Source organism: Cyanistes caeruleus, chromosome 5 (genome assembly GCF_971803275.1).
Source record: "Cyanistes caeruleus chromosome 5, bCyaCae1.hap1.1, whole genome shotgun sequence".
NCBI lineage: Eukaryota > Metazoa > Chordata > Aves > Passeriformes > Paridae > Cyanistes > Cyanistes caeruleus.
In genome coordinates, this window is record NC_141705.1 from 31,226,443 (window position 1) to 31,250,266 (window position 23,824).

The 23,824-nt window shown below is 37.1% G+C and overlaps 1 long non-coding RNA gene across 1 annotated transcript; it reads right to left on the reverse strand.

Annotated features, from left to right (window-relative positions):
* Window positions 1-5,399: 5,399 nt before the first annotated feature.
* Window positions 5,400-23,606, reverse strand: LOC147653019 (uncharacterized). The gene is made up of 3 exons (XR_015287150.1): window positions 23,299-23,606; window positions 12,083-12,163; window positions 5,400-5,943 (listed from the first exon to the last, which is right to left on the reverse strand). It is a non-coding gene; the product is annotated as an uncharacterized LOC147653019 (long non-coding RNA).
* Between the last annotated feature and the right edge of the window lie 218 nt (window positions 23,607-23,824).

Sequence of the window (23,824 nt, forward strand, 5' to 3'; positions counted from 1 at the left end):
CAGAAAGCCAGGTGTGATGGGAGATCAGTGTGACAGAAGGACAGGGAAAGCCACCCTGGCAGATGACACTGGAATATTTCTACGGAATTAGACTTTTGAAAAAATAATATCTTCTTCTCAATTACTCTTCTTTGTTTCTTCTTCTCTGCCATTTTACTTTAAAACAAAGTTGCAGGACAACTACCTCAAAACAAAACTAAAAATTGAATGGTGAATTTTTTCATTGCTTGTTCAAACTGATTCCTAATAAATACCTTATTTGAAAGCAACATTGGCTTCCCCTCAGGAAGAAGGACCTATCTGTTAAGAATCAGATTAATACATTTAAGAGAAGAAATGTTCAGCAGTTTGAGCAGCAATTTGACCCATCTGCCTTCACCAGCGATGTTTCTCTTACCCTGTACATACCGATCTGACTGACAGATTATTTTTTTAATGCTCTATCTCCTGGGCTATAAGGCTTCTTTATAAGCAACTGCAATCGCATGAAAATTAGAGATCCTGGCCCCAGCTTGCATTTTTCTTTCTCTCTTTTTTTTGCAGAATTTGGACAATCAAACCCTCTTTTTTAAACAGTTTAGTTTTGAAAAGATTTCAGAAAGTGAAATGCTTGCACCTGTTCCACAGTTATTTTTTTCTCTTGTCAGTTTGTGCTATAACTGCATTAGGGTTTGCAGCCAATTTTGCAGAATATCTTCCAAGTAACACTTGAATAAAATTTTTCCAACTTTTTTTTTCAATAAGGAAAAGGAATGGCTGCAGTATGCATGTGTATCAAGAATTCTTGCTGTGGTAACTCTTTCTGTAGCTGGGAAACAAAGCTAAAAGGAAGTGATGGAGCAGTTTTTCTTCAGGAGAAAGCAGAAATTCACCAGAATGTAGTGGCAAGTGTAAAAATGTATGGAAGGAATTACTGTATGTACCAACAGTCTCGAATCTTTCAAATTAACATTTTGCTTAAGATTAATATAACACCAGATGTAAGGACCCTTCTCTGTTCACAGGTTGGGAGTTCCCCGGGTGAAAGTTGAAGTATCACCCTTATTGCAGATGCAGAAAACATCTATCTTCCAAATAAAACTTGGGAATGCTGGTAAAACTCTTCTATGATGAGCATTTAGTTTCTTCAGGCATTTTTTTGTCCTTTGCCCTTTTTCTCAACCTAGACCTAGGGTTAAATTTGAAAGAAAAATAAAATCCTGACCTATAGTATAAAGAGAACTAGGTAAAAGAAATTAAGGGCAGTTAAAATTTCTCTCTGGACAATTTTTTTCTTTTTAACCAGTGGAAGGGATGGCTTGTCCAAGTGACTGCCTAAAATTAAGGTGGGGGCAAACAAAAAGATATAGAATGTCAACTGGAAAAGGGCTGGATAAAGACTGCCAAGGTATGGGTGAAAGAAAACAGCACACGTGGAGTTAGGAATTGTCAGTGCAATTTATCTTTTAACAGTTGAATAGTCTAAATTGTCTAGCTAATACCTCATTACCAGTGGAGCTAATTCTTGAACATAATTTTCTAGTATCTGTCTCTTTTCTCTGTCATCCATTCAGTGTCCCTCTGGTTCCAAATGCTGTCAGTTACAATTCTGTTCAAGAAGACTCAGGGACAGGGAGGTAGTAAAAGTGTTCCACTTATTCTTTTGCATTGCAGCAATCACAAATCATATTCAAGTTGAAAGCTACTGCCTTTCATTTTCCTTAGGGAAAGAACAACAACTCACATACAGTTTTAATATGATCACTCTGACTGTTTCCCACTATACTAATCTAACTTGTCAAAATGTGGAGACATATTTAAACATTTTGTTGGTTTCCTCTTACCATTCCCATTAAGATTATCTCTGCAGTATCTACCATATGGACCACTCAGTACACATAAGCAGCACAAATACAAGACTAGCATTAGAGTTTATTGCACCAGAAAAAGAGAAATTCAACTTCACAACTGAAAATGCTATTTCTAAGAGTGGCCTTATGCAAAATTATGCTTCAGAAGAGCAATAATTGGATGCTTCAGGTCTATGATTTTTCATTGTATTCATATATTCATATATATTCATATATTCATCATTTCCCATGTTCACTGAAAGAAGTGGTATCTAAGAAATCACATGGGAAGAGAGTTTTGAGGAACATCATACCACTGTGCAGAGCCCTTTGTCTTATGCACAATCATCTTCTTTGAAAAACAGAATGAAAAATACTTCACTAGTTCCATGCCTCAGGATACGAAATCACCTCGGGTGCTCTTACTCTGGGAGACTTTATGAAAATAATCATAGAGAATGTTTTGATGTGCATTCTGAAAACGTCCTGATAGCTTGCATTGTGTTTGTGTGGGAAAGTTCTGGTAGTGGGATGCTGCAGGGATGTATTATGGGAGAAGATGTCAGAGCTGCCCCCATGTGTAACACAGAGAGTTCTAGCCAGCTACAGGATGGACCTGCTTCTGTCCTGGGCAAGTCCATCAGCAGTAATGGTAGTGTCTCTGCAGGAAGATATTTAACAAGAGTTTAAACCCACTGAGTAGCAGCAGCTGAGAGAAAGGAGTGAGAAGATGTGAGAGCAACAGTTCTGCAGACACCAAGGTCAGTGCAGAAGTGGGGTGGAGGTGCTCCAGATGCTGGAGCTGAGATTCCTGTGCAGCATGAGACAAAGACCATGGTGAGGCAGGCTGTGCCACTGCAGCCCACTGAATTCCATGACGGATCAGATGTCCATGGGAGCAGTTAGCTCCTTAAAGACTATATTCCATGGAAAGGACCCAAGAAGAAAAAAGTTCACTAAAAAATGTGGGCTATTGGAAGGATACACTTTGGAGAAGTTAATGAAGAGTGGTGTCTCATGGGTGGAACCTCACACCAGAGTGAGTGAAGATCATGAGGAGGAAGAAATGGCAAAGACACAGATTTATAAAATGACCACACTTCCCATTCTGCATCCCCCTGTACTATTGGGTCAGGGGAAGAGGTAGAGAAATTGTGAATGAAGTGGAGCCCAGGAAGAGGAGAGGGGTGGGAAGCAGGAGAGTTTAGATTAATTATCATTTCTTATTATCCTACTCTGATTTTGATTTGCCATAAACTAAATGTTTTTCATCACCTCAACCTTGAGAATGGTATTCATTTTCATTATGAAAGATGCATTAAGGCATTTAAATTCCTCATACATTTTACATATGCTTTTGTATGCAAACCCAGCCTTTCCTAGATATTTCTGGAAAATAAATTTTAACATTTGACAGCTGAAAAATCAATGATTTTTAGAGCATTCTGTCACATAGAGCAGAATGTACATGGCCCTATATCTCTCAAATGACATCAAACTCTGCAGCACCAAGATGTACACCCCAATGCCCAACAAAAAACCTTTAACTACCCATAAGAGATCAAATGTAACATCTACAGGATTTCTAAGGAAACAGGTGTGTTCAAAAGCAATAGTTCTGTTTAGTCTGCCTGCAGCTACAAGGACTGTGAAGACACACCAGTGAGGTTGTACATTTCTTATTTCATAAGGACAAGTGAATAATACTATTTCTGTAATGCTGTGGAAAGACTTATTTTTTCAGTAGCACTTCTGAATGAAGAAAGTTGATTTCAGCTGCAACAAAAGCTGATATCTAGCTGCCTCTTTTATTTTTACAATAAGATGAACTAGAGCTAGGTACAATAAAAGTTCCCAGGACTAAAATTCAGTCTTTTTTTGTTCAAGTATTCAGCTGGAAAACAATAAATTACACAATCATTTTTATATGTAGCTTGTTGGAGGGAACACAGGCAGAGACTAGTTAAGAAAAAACAAGAACTTTGCAAGGCTAGGTAAAAATATGCTTCAAAAAAAGAAAGAGCACCTTTAGAACAAATAAAAACATGCATCAAATAAGTAATATATTTTTATACTGAATTTAGAAAGAAAAAAAAATGTTTTCATGGTCTGATGTGTTTTTCTTGGTAGACATTTTCTGTAACTGTGATTCTATTTTAAGTATACAAAATAGCACCAAATGCAAAGAACATGCTGTCATTTCTTTCTTTTTTCTTCCCCCAATCCATTTTCATACTCTATGCCAAAAAAATATAATAATACTAGTAATAGTAATAGTAATAGTAATAGTAATAGTAATAGTAATGTAATTGTAATAGTAATAGAAATAGAAATAGTAATAATATTTCAATGTAATTTTGACAGTTTGCATCGTCTTCAGTTTTTGACCTGCAGGTCACATTATTGTTGGGGGTTTTTTTCACATTTGTAATCAGTGTAATCTTTTACAGTGACATTCTAGACTTCTATTTCTACAGAAAATCTTTCTTTTTTTCTCAGGCTGGATTGTGAGACACCAATTTGAATCCCTTATTTTCAGAACACCGAATCATGGCACTGGGCACAAAATTATGTTGTAACATGGCAATTACTTTTTGCTTATTTACTACTTAAAATGTAATAACATATAGTTCACATTGCTACGCATTAAGATTAAATATGTGGAGATTTGTAATTATTTGTCCAGATCAACACATGGATTTCTTGGCTTTCCTGAGTGCTTCTCTTTAGTTTATATGACCTAGCCAGGCAGGTAGTACTTAAAAAGCCATGGAATAAATATATTGATATAGATGAAATATACAGTGGATTTATGGAAGATTTGTCCTTGCGTGTTCCAGGTCATATGATGGATAAAATTTCACTGTGCAACTGTGCCAAGATACAGGATTGCCATAACCACCTTGAGCATGTAATTTTTCTAGATGAAATCATCAATAGAATATAGTATTTAAAAAGAGCTGTGCATGCAGTGGTCAACTGTAACAAAAAAAGTTCTGGACGTCTGAAAAACACCACTGATATACTGAGGACTGCTCTAAGAAATGCAAAGTTCACTGCTTTTTCTCTTTATAAGCAGTTAAAATTTACAGACAACCACTTTGGCTGCTCACTGTCCTGTTATTATGACACTTAACTATAGCTTTAGACCTACTGTCTTGTGTCTTCATGGGTAAAGACTCAAGTCAGTGCAGAGCTTTGCTTCTTATAGACTGGAAGTGAAAGTTATATAGAGAATTACCAATAGTAGCTCAAAAAGCAACAGGCCTGCTAGTGCTGGGTGGACTGGAGGAAGCAGTGAAAGGATGTAGTGAAAGTAGAAGTGAAAGTACGAGAGTGCCATAGCAACATAGGCACTAACAGAAACTCTGACTACTGGGAGCTGTAATACAGACACAGACTAGAAGGAATGTTTTGCACACCCGCTCTGAGATTAACTCCAAGGAGGAATATCCTCATGTGTTCCTTGAAAGATAATGCCACAAAAGTTCCTGTTTGCTTGTTCATTTAATTATTCATGAGATAACACTGGACTGGAAGTTAAGGAGTAGCTGAGCTAAGAGACTCAGCCTCAGGCTTACTAGTAGCCAATAACTGAAGACAGAAAGTAGAAGATGGTGAATGCTTGCTGCAGCAGGCCATTGAATCATAGAATGGCTGGGGTTGGAAGGGACCTTAAAGATCTTCTGCTTTCAACCCACTCTGCCAAGAGCAGGGACTCCTTCCACTCCATCTCCAAGTAAACATTTTTTTCCTAATATCGAATCTAAACCTACACTCTTTCAGTTTGAAGCCCCCCAAATTTGCCCTTATCTTCTCTCTACATGCTCTTTTAATAAGTCACTCTCCAGCAAAAGCTCACTTCAAGCACTGGAAGGCCACAATTAGGTCTCACCAAAACTTTCTCTTCTCCAGGCTGAACAATCCCAATGCTCTTAAGCTCTCCTCACAGGAGATGTTCTCCATCCCTCTCATCGTCTTGGTCCTCTTCTAGACTCAGTCCAGCAGGTCCTTGTCCTTCATATGCTGGGGACCCCAGAACAGGATGCATTCCAAGTGGTCTCACAATCACATATATAAATGACTTAATGGAAACTGAAGGTTTGCACAAAGCCTGCAGAGTAAGGAAAATAATATTAATTAATAATAATAACATTTTAATAACACTGAGGATTTAATATTTGAGAAAAAAATTGTGTCTGTATTAATATAATGAAAAAATTCAAAATATTGACGTTTCAAAGAAAGTGATCAAACGAAGTGAGTTTTAATTTTCTAAGTGGCCAGTAGATTCCCCAACTTTTGTTGGTTTTAATGCTAAGCTCACAGAGCACCAACTAGATAAGCCTTGCAACAGAGACCACAATCAAAATGAGAAGTAGACCGTAAGACTTGTTGGATACAAACATTAAAATTACCTGATTTTCAGAAGTGTCTCTATATCAGAATAAATATTCATTTGCACTTTATGCTCATGCATTTATGACAATTTTGTTATAAATATCTCAGTTATCAAATTGTTCAAAGTTATTACTCTTTCTTTGGGTGCAATTGACTAAATATGATGTATCTAATTCTAAGAATTTTTTTCCTTTGTTTGTGAAAGTTATTTTGTCCAGCTTGGTCTTTTGTGTTCTCTCAAAAGGCTGCTTACTGGACAGAGCATTTTGCTGTCCCTGAGATTTGCCTCAGCTCATGGGAAAAAGGGGAATGTTTTGCCTCCATGCTCTGGCCAGCTCAAAGTCCCCTTGCAAAGGGCTTGATCTGCTCAGATGTTTTCAGCAGTGTATGCTGGGCATGAAATACTCATGATTAAATCAGCTGTAATTCCTGTATTTAACATAGGTACATTGTTTTCTTAGCTGGTTTTCTTCTCTTCTGAAACATAGTTCTTGCAGCAGATTTGAGTACATGTTACATTGGTTATCTGGGAGTAGAAAGGAATCAGCGCTCTGCACCACAAGTTTTCCATGGACTTACAAATACTCTTTTTACTGAAAATGTGTTTCTTTGCTCAGTAGATGTATTTTTATTAATAGAAATAAGACAATTGCTGCATGAAGTCACTCTCCCACACACTCTCTGCAAATAACCATTGTGGCAGCCCTGCTTCCAACTGCAATCACTGGCTTTCAGGGCTCCAGGGAGCTGCAAAAACATTTTCTCTGTCTTGAAGTATAGGAATAAGGTGGGGGTTTCCATGCACATAAATAGAGTCACACAAATTCTCAGTGAGTCCCTGGCATTGCAGAAAGAAGCAGCACTACTCATTCAGCAGCATGTGTAGGTACCTCTGGATTGATGGTAAATCACATGTTATTTGGGACTTTTACTCCAGTTTATGGGTGAGAGATATAGTGACCACAGCTAAAGGTGGTCTTGTGTCAGGATTTCAGACATGGAAACCATGCTACTTTTCCAATCCATGATATCAAACATCTGTCACAAGACACACCTTCAAGTTTACATTCTTTAGATACCTGAAAAATAGTGCCTATTTCAGGTGATTTTCTGAGATTTTTATGGGATAATGACTAGAAGGACTATGCTTGTGAGCTATTAGCAAAGAGAAAAAAATGAAGGACCAGCTGATAAGCAGTGTTTAGGAACTGGCTAGTTTTCTAAGCTCAGGTCCCAAGGAAGATCATTAGAAAACATGTAGGATATTAGCAGTTCAAACTCTGGCTAAAACTCAATAATCTCTAATTAATGAGCATTATGAGATCTGTTGCAGCATTTGGAATGCCAGCAGCTATAGATCATCCAAGCTTGATGAAAATATTGAACCATATTTGATTATAACACAAATTAAAATAGGTGTTCTTCAAGAGGAAGCAGATAGTGATTTGTTATGATCTCCTATCTTTCCTTTACACAAAGGCATATAGATACACCTTTTCTATCACAGGTGGAGAAGCATTAATTGTGGGTGCTGACCATCTCTCTATGTTAATCTGTGCTTTTCGTTTCACAAAACAATTTCTGTAACTTTCCACAATCAACTGAATTCTACACTGTTTGCAAGGAACTCTACTCTGAAAGGTCACCTCTCTAAACTTAATTATACTGAACAATCAGAAGGCAAACACCTCTTCCTTACTAAATTTGCATTCTGCAAGATACAAGCTTATCCTCCAACACTTTTCCTTCCAAATTTGAATTATCTTGAAATAAGTGTATATTCACCAAAAAACCAATCCATTATTGATAGAGAAAAAAAGAGAGAAATTTTGCTCATTTCTTTTCAGAGAAAGTCTTTATAGATTTATCATAGAATCCTTAAATCTTTCTGTAGAAGAAAGATCTTTTTCTATAGAAGAGACAGAATGAACCACTATCACAACTGAACATCATCAGTATCATAAATTTAAAAAAATCATTCATTATATTCTTATTTCCATTCAGAAAAATAATGGTAAATTATTTATGTAAAACATGAATAAAAATAAATTATGTAAAACAGTGTTTATGTGGGGGTAGTGATCAAAGTTTTCACCACATTATGAATTAAAAATCAAGACTACACATAAAGTGACTCAACCTGCAAAGTAAAGGGAGGCTAAGATGACAGCACCACAAACAAAATTCAAGAAAATATATTTGATTAAGTTCTTGTGGAGCCTGTATGAATTACTTCTCTATCCCTGTATTTGAATAACTCAGAAACAGCCATGGAGAAAATGAATTGTGGTGAATTCAGTGTGGTTAGAATGAGCCCCCAGAAACATGAACAACTGAATTACAGCATGACTCCTCCATGGTGATACAGGTTGGCTATCATTCTCTGTCCTTATTCAGCTTAATTATTAGCTTACATTTCAAGTTAAAAAGAGGGCTTTTGTTTCAGCCCTTCTTAACACCCTGCTTAAACTTTGCTTTAGTAATACATTTAAGATATTTGAGAACAAAACTGTGGAAAGTCTAACTAGGATTAAAAACAGTTGGGGTTTCATGGTATGCCAATATTCAGACTAGAGTTTGGCAACATTACTTGGCCTTTCAAATACATTATTTCTATTTAGTAAGATGAGATATGTAAGAGCAGAAAATTTTCTGGTTTTACAGATACTATTTTCCATCCTTGTAAATGTGAAAAGACATCAATTATTATCTGAAGAGGCTAATGTCTGTGTCACTGTTGAGGGATTGTTTGTGTAAAAAATTAGACTTCTTTCATATTTTTGAGTGCTTGAAAGCCCAGAGAGACTAAATCTTCAGCTTAACTACAGGGTAGATTGTAGGGTACTTGGGCTTCCTGTTAAGAAAGCTGAACTTTTTTATGTGGGCAACCACTCTGCATGTTCCACAAAAATGGTGCAAATGCAATTTTGGAGTTGATGAGGAGTCGACTGTAGCATTCAGCAGAAATGTAGAAAGTAAGGAGTCTTGTCATGTTGCACTAAAATACTGTAAAATAAAATGTAGGAGACAGATAGAGAGAAATTGTACTTGGAAAAGACTGGTAACCTTATTACTATTATTTGCTAGGTAAAATTGCTCTCAATAAAACAAAACTCATGTAACACACATCATTGACACTACATTAGCAGTTGGAAAGAAAAGAGAATATGAAAGATATGAACATGTTTTGTGTTCTGAAAGGTAATTTCTTCCATCTAGAACAATCAGAGAAAGAAAAGGAGAAACTTTCTCTGCCACTGTCAAGTTGTGGCAAGGAATTAAAGGAATGAGCTAATCATGTATTCCATCTCAATGTGACATTCTTCTTAGTGAGAAAAAAACTCCACACATAACTGTCACTCACACCAGCTTAATAAACAACCTCAAAAAAAACCAAAAACCAACCCTCCACAGACCTCACTTTTCTCAGAACTCCACTGATTTGTCATTGGTTTATTATGTGATGAAATAGGCATTGACTCAACATGTTACAAATATGTGTCTGAGTTTTGAAAACCAATGTAAAGCAAGCCAACAAATAGTCCTGAATAGTCTGTACATTAATATAGACTTAACCTGTCTACAGCTGCCAGGGTTTATGGGTGGATTTGGTATTAGCTCATACATAATCATCTCAGTCTAAATTCTCATGTTTGTTAGACACATTCTTGAAGCTAGACAATGATTTATTGCTAAAGTAAATGATGAATGGCATCTTACCGAACATCTATGAACCTCAGATGGTCAAAAAGAAATTGTTTTACTACAACTCTAATTTGTTCTACTTATTCCCCCATCTTCACCCCCAGTTAATTAATGCTTTACCATAAGCCACACTTCTCTTTCCATTTCTCTGAGGAGTGGATACAGAGCTTCTGAGAGAAAAAAAAAATAAAAAAAAAATAGTGTAGTTCCTGAATGAGAGAACAACATCTCTCTGAGCCTTTAGTCTCTGTTCTGAACACTTTGACATAAACTACATTGTGTGGAAAGAAGACACTCTGTTTCTTTGAATGCTGTTGTTTCCTGTAAGAGCCATGGAGAACTTGGCACAAAGTTCCTGCAGTGTAGATGTAATAGTTCTCACTTCTATCAAGTTAATTACTTTGGCAGCAATATATCATATAAGCTCAGGTTCTGCTACCAGGTAATTACCACCTTATAATTAACTATCTTCTCAAAATGTTTTAGTCTCTGGCTTTATATTATTTGTAATTGAATCTACAACACTGAAATAAGTAATTTTCCTTAGGCCTTAGTGTCAAAGAACTTGTACATCTGAAGTTGAAAATAAAGTTAAGAATACATCTCCATGAGCTCTTATTTCAGCTGGTTTCTAGCCTTTCTGAATCAGTGTTGCTACTTAAAAATTTTCATAGAATCATAGAATGATTTGAGTTGGAAAAGACCTTAAAGTTCATTTATTTTCAACTTTTTTGCTATGGGCAGGGATGTCTTCCACTAACATGTTGCTCAGAGCCCCAGTCTATTGCCTCTTGAGCACTTCCAGGTGTGGGACATGCACAGCTTCTCTCAGAAACCTGTTCCTCACCACTCTCACAGTGAACATTTCTTTCCTAATATCTAATCTAGACCTACTCTCAGTGTGAAGCCATTCCCCCTTATTCTGTCACTGCATCCTCTTTTAAAAAGTCTCTTTGTCTTTCTTGTAGGCTCCCTTCAGGTACTGAAAGAATGCAGTTAGGTCTCACCAAAACCCTCTCTTCCCCAGGGTGAACAATCCCAATTCTCTTAGTGTGTCATTGTAGGAGATGTGCTTCATCCCTTCAATCATCTTGGTGTCCTCCTCTGGACTTGGTGCAACAGGTTGATATCCTTCCTATGCTGGGGACCCCAGAGTTGCATGCAGCACTCCTGGTGGGGTCTCAGCAGAGCAGAGCAGAGGGACAGAATCCTCTCCCTGGCCCTGCTGTCCATATATTACTTTGGATGCAGCCCAGGACATGTTTGGCTCTCTGGACTGTGAGTGCACAAGGCTATCTCATGTCCAGCCTCTCATCCAGCAACATCCCCAAGTCCTCTCAGAGGGTGTTATCTTGATCTGTTCATTCCCAGCCTATGTTCATACTGGGAGTTGCCCTGATCCAACACCTTGCACCTGGTCTTATTAAACCTCATGAAATTCCCATGGCTCCAGTACTTGAGCTTGTCCATGTTCCTGTGGCTGGCATCCCATCCTTCCAGTGTGTGAAAGGCACCACGCTGCCTGGTGTCATCAGCAAACTTGCTGAGGGTGCACTTGACCACTTCATCTATTTTGTTAATGAAAATATTAAACAGCACTAGTCCCAGTATGGACCCCTAAGGGATGCCACTTAGCCATGTCATTGCCTGGGTACTTAGTTTTCCCAGATAATGAATGAGTAAAATGTTTGCAAGCAGTTAAACTTGTTGAGGACTGAACAATCCATTAAAGCCATTGGCAGATTGTTGAGCTCATTCTTCCTCTTCATCAATGTATTTAAAACAAGTACATGATTCTGTTTCTGATCAAGAGTACAATTTGATGGTATCTGATCTGCCTTGAAGAACAGGCACCTGTCACCCTGAAAACTAAAGCCTTCTGATAATGTTTTCATAGTTTTAGTTACTTTCCCATGAAAGTTCTATAAGCATAAGTTGTTTATCACATTCCTTCTAAGAAACGTCTTTTGATGGATGTTTCATATGGCCAGTGTGACTGAGGAGGTGGTAACTTAATTATCCAATCCCTGGTTATTGTCGAGAATCTATAAATACTGGAGTCAGAGAATAAAGGGGTTTCTTTCCTGTCCTAACACTGAGAAGCATTCGTGTGAATCATTTTGTGTCCTTTAGTGACAGGCACCCACCTGGCACAGAAGTGTTTCCACCGTGGCCAAAGAGTCTCCTCAATCTAAGGAGCTGCTACAAGCTATCTGCATCTTCTGTGTCTAACCAAGGGAAAAGAACAAACAGGACATGTTAAATGCCAAAGCTTCTTAGATCTTGAAGCCCTACATTCCTGTATAATAGATAAGAAAATAAATGCAAAGAAAGAAACCAAACAAACAGCCATATTTTTGTGCCATTAGGTGTCACAGGGACTGCTTTTCTTCTGCACACTGAGAGCTCCGTTTCCAACATGGAACCAGAGTTCAAATTTTGATGGAAGCGTGGGGACCCATAATAGAACCAAAACAATTGACAGAAGGATCCCTCTGCACTTTCCAAGGAAAGGTTAAACTTTCTTTTTTGGCACACAACATGATTTTGCAGATCCCTGTCTCAGATTCTGTGCTCTGCCTTGTCATTCTACTTGTGTTTATGGACTACACTAAGCTGCAGAGCATCTACAAATGAGCTACTGCAGCACCAATTACTGCAGCATTCAGGTTGTATCTAACTAGCTCAGAAAGAACCTGCTAGTAAGAGTCGTATTTTGAAACTGCTTTAAAAAGTTGTTTTTCCTTGCTGGAATATTGTAGCAATAGAAAGATCAGCCCTTGCTTGCTTTTCAGCCAATATAGAATTACAGCAAATCAGACCAAACATGCAAAACTTCTTCCAGTTCACTGTTTTCATGTACAGAATGTGGAACTGGCCTCAGGCAGTCTGGCAAATATGGCCTTGTCCAACAGTCAGTAAATTTCTAAAGGCAGACACATGGTGCTGAGTTTGGCTCCTGGAAAGGCTTTTTCTCAAGGGTGAGGTGGTAAAAAGTAGGGTAAGAGGAGAGGAGGAAGACTCATCTATACATGGAGACTCTGAAACTCATGAAGACATGGGAACTGATTGTAGTTTCTAACTGAAAAGATGTGTAGAAATAATGCCCCTGATAAGAGTAAAAAGACTGATCACTAGCCTTACCAATTGAGAATAATCTGGGCCATGGGATCTTGCCATGTGCTTTTATTTCTGCAAACAAGAAGCACACATCTTCTAGAATCTAGGGATTCTACTGCTCTTGAAACTGAAACTGTGTTCAAAGTACCATGACCCCCACGTGGTACTAGTATCACTTCATACTAGGTGTCTAACTTAGCAACAGGAATACTGGAAACAGAAGAACTTAGCATGAATACCATCTTCATCTTCTCTTCATATCTGATGTATAGGATATAAACATTTTAGTTAAATTTTTCTTTTAATCAGATGCCCTACTTTGGCATGTGCTTTGGAAAAACTCATTGAAATGAACAGTAAAATACAATTTCCCTATCTGCCTGTTCTACTCTATTTTAAACTAGGCGGAAAACATCCTTCACATTGCCTGAGTAAAGTCTAATACAGATCGTATCTACTAGCCACGATAAGAAAAAAGAGATCTTGATTCATTGAAGCATCAATATTTTCAACTATACTGAAGGCTGAAATAGGATTTCAGGCAAAGTACAGCATTTCCCACAGTTGCGTGCTTTGAAAATTTATCTCTGAATAGTTCTTCTAGCTGCTAGTAGTAAAGATCTAGTATCTCAGGTTATATAAGCACACTTTCACCTATATTATTCTTTATTCAGACCTTCTAAATGGAAAAAAAATTGCTTATCAGTGTGCATGAGTTTTCCTACATAAAAACCATTAGGCAATAGCTTCAGCAGTTATTAATCACTCAAACTGCAGTGTTTCACTGCTGATTTAAATTAGCTGTGGATATGCTTCATCCTGTTTCTTACTCTGTCTATGCATAAATCCCAGTGCACACATATTATCTATTCTACTGAGCCTATCAAAGTCAGAGACTTCAAATGATACAGAAAAAAATCTTCAAACAGAGAAGGTAACAGTCTGCTGAACTTCTGCAAAGGAGCTTCAGACAGTAGAAGAGTGCATTCGGAGAGAGAGAAAAAAACTGGATGCTAAGAATACCAAATTTAACTTTGATCTGCTTCATATCAAAGAGCACTGATATTTTAATTAGATCTCAGGCTCAAAAAATATTATTGAGCTGCCAGACAGAATTAGAAACATTTAGTGTTATCTTTGAGGAACTTGGGGATTTCCACACTGGCAGGAGAGCATTAATTACAGTAAGTAGTGCACCACAGCTAACTCTATTTTTGAAAAATTTGCAATGTGCTTAGTGTTCATGCCTTTCACCAGACGGAGAGCACAAGAACAAATGTTTATTTACTGACAAAACAAATCATGGCATGACCACTAGCTTTGTAGGTTTTCTTATGCTGCAAAATGCAACTGCAGGGTAAACATATATTTATATAAGTAGGTTTTCAAATCCTTGAGTTTAGGTAGGAGAGGAAAAGTCTGTATAGAGATAACCTCTTCTATGAGGTTAGCTGAAACAGCTAATAAAACGTAAGACATACTATGAGGCCCAGCTACATTCATCACTGTACTGAACCATTGAGTGTCACATAATACTATTAGTCATAAACTTCAGTCTACATAAACTTCATAAATCCATTGGATGAGAATGGAAGGAATAGCCTTAGAGGGTAAACAAATTCATGCAGTCAACATATTAGGCACAGGGTAGTGAGAAGCCATTTGGGGAAACCTCTAGCCAGCCTTCATACCTTATCATACCTCAAATAGTGTTCAAATTGTCTTAAAAATAAGATAGATTTTTGACAAGAACATTCTGATGGAAAGCTGCTTCAAAACTTCCTTTAGATAATTTTTCAGTTGTTCTATTATTATTAATAATACCCAGCCCATAAAAACATGCTTCCACGCTGTCATGATTGGGGTTTTTTTCTGGTTAAATACCTCTCCCTTCTCCTTCACAAGCACACAGTGAGTACTCTTCCAGCTTCATTTTGTTGAACTAAGAAATTCAAGCTCTTGTAGCTCCCATTTATATGAAATACTCCCTCCGTAACCTGATTACCTTAAAATGTCTTCAGGTGAGAACCTGTTCTGAGTTTGTCTTTCTTCAAGTCAGCAGAGCAGTATTATCCAGAGAATTTCATAATCTATCCCCCATCCTGCTACAATAATACTAGTACCCTGTTACTGCAAACACATCAGATCCCAATCCCTAAAATTCATTTAGTAATTTAGTCCAGAACAATAACATTTCTGCCTGACCCACTGTAGTTTCAACTTTGCTCATTCCCTCATCTTTCTAACTTTACTGTTTCTTGAATGAACCTGTCCCATACTTACCAGTATTTTCCCTGGGTAATGCATAAAAAGTTCTATTTCTTTTTTAGGAAAATCGGGGTTTTTTCTGTTTGATACAAGTTAGCCTCAGTAAACCCATTATCTTTTTCATTGAATCCCATCTTATTTTGTTGGTTTCTGTGTAGCTCAAATTTTTCATCAGAATATAGGTTAAACTGTTAAAAAAGCCAGAAATCAAAGCAATGTGTTTTTAGTTGTTTGTGTGAGGTTTTTTTCCCTTAAATAAAAGCTGTATTCTGAGAGTTACCAAAACCCTAAATTACCTCTCCCCTAAGCTGAATTTGCCGGTCTGCTTTGTTTTTCTGCACTTAAAAATCCTAAGTTAATAATAGATTTATAACTGGTTTTAGCTACTTAACATCCCTTAAAAGTTACACAGCTGTCTATCCTTGTTTCAGGGTAGAATTTTTTTCTTCACAGTAGTTGTTACACTGCTTTGAATGTTTTGAAATTGGAATGAGAATGGTGTTTTGGATCCAGAATGAGAATAATATTGATAACTCTGATGTTTTGGTTTTTTGCTAAGTCATGTTTATCCTAAATCTCATGCTCTGTCAGTGAAAAGGTACTCAAAGGAAGGAGCATAGCTGGGACAGGTGACCTGAACTGACCAAAAGGATACTCCACAGAACATCCTGCCCAGTATATAAACTGGGGGAGTTACCCTGAAAGGGAGCTGACCTAGGTTCAGGAAGAGGGTCTGCCATCAGTCAGTGAGTGGTGAGCAACTGCATGGTGTATCACTTAGTTTTCCCTTTCCATTTACATTATAATTTACCATTATTGCTGTATCTTAGTTTATTTTCATTTATTATGTATCTCAACATGCAAATTTTACTTTGATTCTCCTTTCCATTCCACTAGGGTAGATGTAGAGAAAAGGAAGGGAGTGAGGGGTGTGTAGTGCTTGATTTCCAGCTGGACTCAAACCACAACAGCCCAATATACAGGTCTGCTTCAAAACTCACTCTGGAAGCTCAGAAGAACTTACTCCCTGCAAGCAGTATGTATATAGCAGCACTCAGTGTGCAAAATGTGAGAAGGTTACTCAGAACACAAAGACACCAACAATAGCTAAACTGTTTGAAAAACTCAGGTGATTTTCTAAATTAATTCTGGTCAAAGTCTTGAGTACCATATCGTTTAATGTTTATAAGCCATGGTTTTTTTTAGATACTTTTTTTCTTATGTAAGATAGGTTAATTAACTGATAAGGCCATCTTTCTTCAAATTCTTAAGTTGGAAAATGTTATTCAAAAGCTATTTATAAAACTGCATGGACTACCTCTCAAGCCACTCATAATAGCTTAAAAATGTTGTTAGCACAAAGTAACAAGTACATGAAGCAATTCCTAAATTAATTTCTTCACAGTGGATACTTGTTTCCTTCATTTGTCCCTCAAGTTTGATCCCAATAAAACAGTATCTGAAAGTAGTAGCTGGACAACAACAGAAATTTTATGAGCAGATATTCAAAGTAGCAATTCTGATTTGATAAACTTGCTATTATGTATAGTTCAGACATCTATCAGGCTGTCAGTGCTTGCATTCATTCATAGATCACGCATAAAAGTCACAACAGAATGTGACTGCTGACTGACAGATTAAACTAATAATATCTACACATAACACTATGAATTAATAAATAGCATTTTAGATGATTCAGCAAATTATTAGTAGTAACATTTATTTTTAGCATGCTTTCTTTTTCTGCATGCTTTCATTTTCTTCTTCGATCTATATTGGGCATACTTCATTCAGCAGAAATTATATGTTTCCTCATTAACAGAATAATTAAGGACCACAAATATGTTTCTGTTTATGGCAGAGATGATGTTTTGATTATGTATCCCAAAATAGAGTGAAAGCATCTGACTGGGAGTCTCAGTATTGCTGAAGTAAAAACAACAGGTTTTTAATGGATGGCTAAATAGAAGATATTAAATTGAAAATCTGAATAATTTTAAAATATATTGGAGCATTACACAATTGCCTGACTACCAATATCGAATTGATAGATTTGGTTTCCAATATCAAATTGGTAGATTGTAAAGAGTCTTAAAGGAACATTACTCGATAATACTCTTTCCAGTAGAAGTGCAACACCAGGATCCATCCTATGCAAGGACTGACTCTCTTACTGCATTTTTACTGCTGAAAATGCACAAATGTAGACAATGAGAAAGGTGCATGAGTCTCACATCAAGACCTAAGACTTAAGAGTGATACAATTTTAAAAGCTTATTCTTCCTTGATAAAGCTTTTGTGGTAGGATGCTCTTTAAGAGTGGCAATACTAGCCATAACTGAGACAATCTGTCAGCAAACTGATCTATTGTAACATTAAACATTGGCAAACCGAGTCTGACAGTCGATATTTCAAGCAGACCAATTCATGTGTTCAAAGACCAGCTCATTCTGCAGTGCAGTTTTTCACAATCTATGTAGCATACACAAGATTCAAATATTTATATCCTTATGGGAAACACTTTCTGCAAGCTCATAGATACGCAATGACAAAGCAGCTGACTTATATGATAATGAGCAACATAACTAGTCACTGTATGTTGTAGCAGATATAGTTGTCTGAAGATTCAGCCTTTTTTATGAAGTCTGTGTTCAGAAATGTTCTAAATGTTCTAAAACTATTGAAGTTATTTTACTCTCGTTTTTCTTTGAAAAATTGTCCCCCAAAATTCATTAAAATGTTGGCTTTTGGCCTGTTTAAACATCTTTTGTTATTAAAACATATAGTCAATGCATGTGGCTCTCAGGAAAACAAACATCTACTTTAAAAAGTCAACTAAACTGGATATTTACCCATTAAGACTCAGCATAAATGTTAGTGCTATTCTGAGAGTAAGCTGTGAGTAGCTGAAAAAAGATAAAAGTATTTCAATAATATACTATTTCTCTCTCTATTTCTGAAAATTAATGAGAAATAGTATCGGGTCATATCACATCAATTGCTAAACATTGAAACATAACAGATCAGCTAAAGAAAGTTTCATCCTTCATAATTTCTTCCCTCCCTGTAACTTCTCCCCTGATTCCAATAATCAGTGTGGCAAAATCTCCTTTTACCAAAATACTCTGATAAAGCTTGACAAACAGATCTTTCATCAGGACTGGAAAGCTGCAATTAGCTTCAGTAGAATGACTCCCACATTTTACATACAAAATTACTTAACAATTGCTGATATTAAAAATACTGTCATAAAAAAATATAAAAAAAATTATATATGATAGTGTATTTTTATACATATGAGTCTTATAATGATATCACAAAGAATTCTTCAATATTTTACAGTTAAATGAGACTGCTATCAAATTTTATCCTACCAGCTTGAAAGAAAAGTCTATCTTGGACCAAGAAATATTGGCCTAATCTACACCCAAAAGAAAACAAACTATTGTCAGGATCAGAGTTTTTGTTGGGTGAAAGAAAAAGTTGGAAACTGCAAATTGCAGAATTAATACATGAAGCATCTCCTAGTTTAAACATGAACTCTCCACAGGTCTGTGGACCTCCTGTACAGAACCTTTAAGGTTGGAAAATACCTCTGAGATCTTCAAGTGCAGCCAACAGTCTAGCACCAGGTAGCAGGACTCTCACCCACCCTCGGAATGTGGTCAAACAACTCAAATAATGCAGTATTTTGCGAGCTATCAGTGGTGGGCTGAGAGGGAATATCACGTGCTGCTTTGCGGTTGAGTCATGCTAAAACTAGTCTGGCTCATCAGCCTCAAATTAACATCCTATAGTAAGGCAAAGATTTGGCAGATAAGCTGCTAAACTGACCTGAAGATACATGACTGGCAATCTTATCTTTTCACACTATAAAAATCCAGTCCACTTTCATATGGCAGATGCCTCTAACATATTCCTTCTTGGACTGTGTGTATGAAGTTTCCTCCCTTGATGTGGGAACACCCCTCAAGGGTACTCCTTGGCACTGAGTCAAGGAGATCTGTCCATGGGCATTGGTATGGGTGAGTTACATCAATCTGTTCTTAATAATTGTTTCTTTTTGCTAGCTTCAATACAACTGCTTTGATATCATTTCTTTTATATAATGCTCTATAATACATGCTTCTAGTAGTTTCAGTTTTTACACCGTGTAGTAAATAATTCTGTTTAAAATCTTTTGTTTAATCATTTGTCATAATATATAATTCATTTTATATAAATATATCTGATTTGTCTTATTTAGTCTTGCAGGACAAAGTTGCTTAAACTGTTGAAGCTAAGACTGGATCCAGCTGCCCCCAGGCTTCTCTCTGACAAGGAGAGCATGAGGGGTCCTTTCTGCACCTCATGGCCCTACAGCAGAGCTCCCCTAATAAACTTTGTCCAAAAGTCTCACCACCACTGGAGACACACCACCACTATGTTTAGCACTAATTGTGTCCTCAAGAGCCATATCCACTTTTTTTTTTTAACCATTCCAGAGATAATGACTTCACCACTTCCCTGGGCAGTCTGTTGCAATGCCTGATAACCCTTTCTGTTAATAAATTATTCCTAATATCTATATAAGCGCCCCCTGGTGCAACTTGAGGCCTTTTTCTCTCATCCTGTCCATAAGGGGTTAAGCACTTTATTTTTTGCCTACAAATTGCTACAGGTGTAGGGCCAAAGTAAGTCTTTTCACTCACCATGATAAGGCCCAGCACAACTAATCCCCAAAAAAATAAATAGTTGCTTGTATCACATTTTTAATCCAGACCCACAAGTCTGCAGTAACTCAAAGGAGAAATCCAAATTGAAATCCAAAATAGTCAGTCAGTCACTGCTGATTTATTTCAATGAGGAAGAAACTTTGAAAAACCAGCCCTGAAGGCAATATTTAGAGTCTGTTCTTCTGTGGCCTAAAGCAAAAAAATTCTGGTCAAAAATCCTTGTGAAATAAAATAAAAAATTTAAATAGGAATGAATGCTGTTTATGAAACTGATTAAAGTAAGGATTACTAAAAAGTTGGTTTGGTGGCAGAAACTCCATTTATCTAACAGTGCAACACAGCTTTTCATGAGGTGTGAGGCAATTTCATATCATCTTTTTCAAAAATGATTAAAAAATGCCAGCTTCAATTTGTGTCATGTGCAAAATTAAAACTGAGATGGCACTTCAACCTGTGAGACAAAAAAGAGCATCTAGAAGAAAATAGGATAACATTCCAGTGATGTTTCAAGGCTTGAATAGTGGAGACAAACACAGTGCTCTACCAATTGGGATTTGAGTAAAGCAAGATGTAAACAATGCTAGTGTTCTCTCCCTTTCAAAACAGAAGTTGACAAAACATGCCAAAAGTTTAGGATTCCTAAACATTTTCATTAATAATTATAGTACAAAATTTTAAGTAAGATTTCTGTCAGTTGCAATATATATTTTGTTTCTTGGCCATATACCTCATTCATGTTTCTCAGGTTGGAGTCTTTATTCTTGTTTTTTTCCCTGTGAAAAAATAGAAAGTTCCTTACCATTCACTTGCCTCCTAGAACTCAGGATGTAAGGGGAAAGTGACAGCCAGGATTTGGCTCCTGACAAAGCTCTGGGAGATCTGACATGAAAGCTTGAGGCTAATTTCCAAACAGTTCTTTGGTTTGGGTCAGAGCACATAACAGTCTCCCCCAGGTGCCTGAAAACTGGATTTACAATTTCCACTCTGAATGATGCACCAACATACTTTCCCTACTGCAAGGCAGCAAAAGGAAAGGCAGATAAAATAAAAGCTGTGTTTTGCAACATTCCCTCAGTCTTATTCATCATAGAATATTATACTGGTAACAAGTCTGGACTGAAAAACTACTGTTACTACTAAAAGTACTGCAGACCCTCAAGATTTCAAGTGTCACGTTTTTTTGGTGGTGGTAAGGGTTGAGTTAAAAAATTTACAAAAAACCCCAAGAAATACATAGCTATTATTCTTTTACTTATGGAAAAAAAAGTTTAAAAATGTCTTCTTTTCACAATCTGATCTCTGAGGGCTCAAGAACATAAGGCAAAGAAAATATACCCTTTGAAGTTCATGGCATTTATAAAGACCTGAGTCATGATTTTTGTGTGCTTGAAGTTGACAGTTATTTATTTAGTCCAGCATAAGTATGAGAAATGGTAGAATAAATAGAATACAGTTGTTTCACTGTGATCATATACACTTTTAAAGGTATAATAAGTGACAGTCTTGCATTCTGTCTTTACATATCAAAGACATTTTTTTTCATTCAGCAAAAAGCCTTTAATCAAGACCCCATCTGGAGAAGTAAAGGGGCATAGGTGTGTGCTTTTCACAATCTGTATACCAAAGAAAAGTATTTTGATCTCACAAAGAGCTGTGACACCATCATGGCTTTGGACAAGGCTGAGTAGAGTCTATGCCTCTTTTTAAATCAAGCTCTTTATTGTTGGTGGTTCCCATCTTATGGAACAAGAAGAAACCTCCATGTCCTCAGGGGACCACACCCCAGGGCTCAGGATGAAAATGCAAGATATCTCTGGGACTTGTCTTTTTCTCCTGCTCCTCTTGGAATAGCTTGTCCTACCCAGCATATTGCCAGTCCACCAGTGACCCTGCAGCAATTTTCTGGGGAACAGATTGCTACCAATGGGTGGGAAAGGTGGGCTTTGCTTCAGATTTTTCTGCTTCCATGAAAATTCCAGAAATTTAATATTTATTCTAACTCAAGAAGACATAGGGACAGTGTGTGGTAGATGGTCCAGAGTGGAGGGAAGCAGTTAGCACAAAGCACTAAAAGACCAGTCAGAACAAGTTCATAGTACCAAACTGAGCAATGCATTTAGGGCTCCTTTACTGTCCACCTGTAAACAGTCCTTTTACTTGCATTGTCTCCAGTCTTAGTCAAATTTCTGCAAGTATTTGAACTCTTGGATGGCTTTTCCCATGGAAATTAGCAGTACCCCCACACAAAAAATGCATATTTACTGATCACAGGGTTTTATAGAGGTGTTGCCATGTTTTTCAGCTAATTTTACTTTGTATTAGCCACATTTAGTCCCCTACACAAATGGCCTTTATGCTTCTGGGGGAAGAGGCAAGTTACAATTCTACACCTTACGGGACATTAAACATTTATTTGTTTGTTTGTTTATCATACATAACATGGTCACAAAACGCATGAAAGCTGCAGAAACAAAGCAGTATTAAAACTGTGCAGTTTAAAAACTGATAAATGTCTAGGTAACCTCACAAACATTTTTAATGCATAGGATTGTGATCAAAGAAGATTGGACTCAAACATGAACTGGAAAAGGCCATGCCTATTTGTACAGCTAGAAGTAACAAGTGCAATTCCCTGAATTATATCCACATCCATACAAAATTAAAAATCCTGAGGCAGATATTTCTTATTGAGCTGGGAACTTTTTGTAAACAACTTAGTCTTGTAAATGACTGCAAAAAATGCTTCTAATTCATTGCTCAAAATATTGGAATGTGTCTCAGATTCTAAAGAAAAACTGTTAGGTTAATTCAGAAAAACTCCCTCATTTTCATGCACACAAAACCATGATTTGGAATTTGGGAGAATGAGGGAGGATTTTTGAAGACTTAGAAAAAAAAAATCAGGAACTGCAATATTGGGATTTTTTTCCACATAGGATGCAGCTTTTAGCAACTAGTAACTTCTAAAATCAACTCATTATCAAGGCACTCTTGAACCATACCTATAATTTTCCACAAGTGCATCTATCTCTGTGAGCACTTCAGCTCATATCAACAATACTGCCCCATACAAATTGAATTTCCCAGTTGTTCCTGTTTACATTTTTGGGGTTACATTGCAGAGGAGACAAATTACAAGGAAGTAGATTCCTTCCAGATGAAATGAAACTGGAGGGTGCAGTCCAGGAGCAAACCAAATGCTTTCCAACCTCTAAGGGGCATTCACTTCACATAAAATAGTTAGATTGAAGTAGGCTTACCTGTTGTCATGGGGTAGCTTTACCTTTAAGACAGCTTGGAGGGAGAGGAAGTTGAAGCTGCTGGTGGCTGATGGGAGTTTTTCTCTCCTGACCAATTATCGGTCATTTTCAAGAATTGACAGCAGATCTGACCATTAAAAAGTGAATTCAACTTGTAAACACCCCCTTAAGAAGTACAGACAGAATTCTCTTGCTCTCTTTGGTTTCTGGCTTCGGACAAGGTAGCAGGCTCTGTCTTGGCCTCCTCCCCCCCTCTCCAGGCCTACAAGGCCGCGGGGTGGAGGGGGGGGAGGGAGAAGAGAAGCAGCGCTGGCCAGCCGAGCTTGGTTTTCAGTTTTTGCTGCTAGACTGAAACTTAACACCATGAACACTTGCAGTTTTCTTAAAGCTTTTAATTCTTTTACTACCTGGATAAACATACAGATTACTCCTTTCTCAGAAAGACAGAGAGACAATCAACATAGAGGAGACATCATAGAACCACCAAAAACAGTGAAGAAAAGAGTTAAGTTTAAATAAGAAAGAG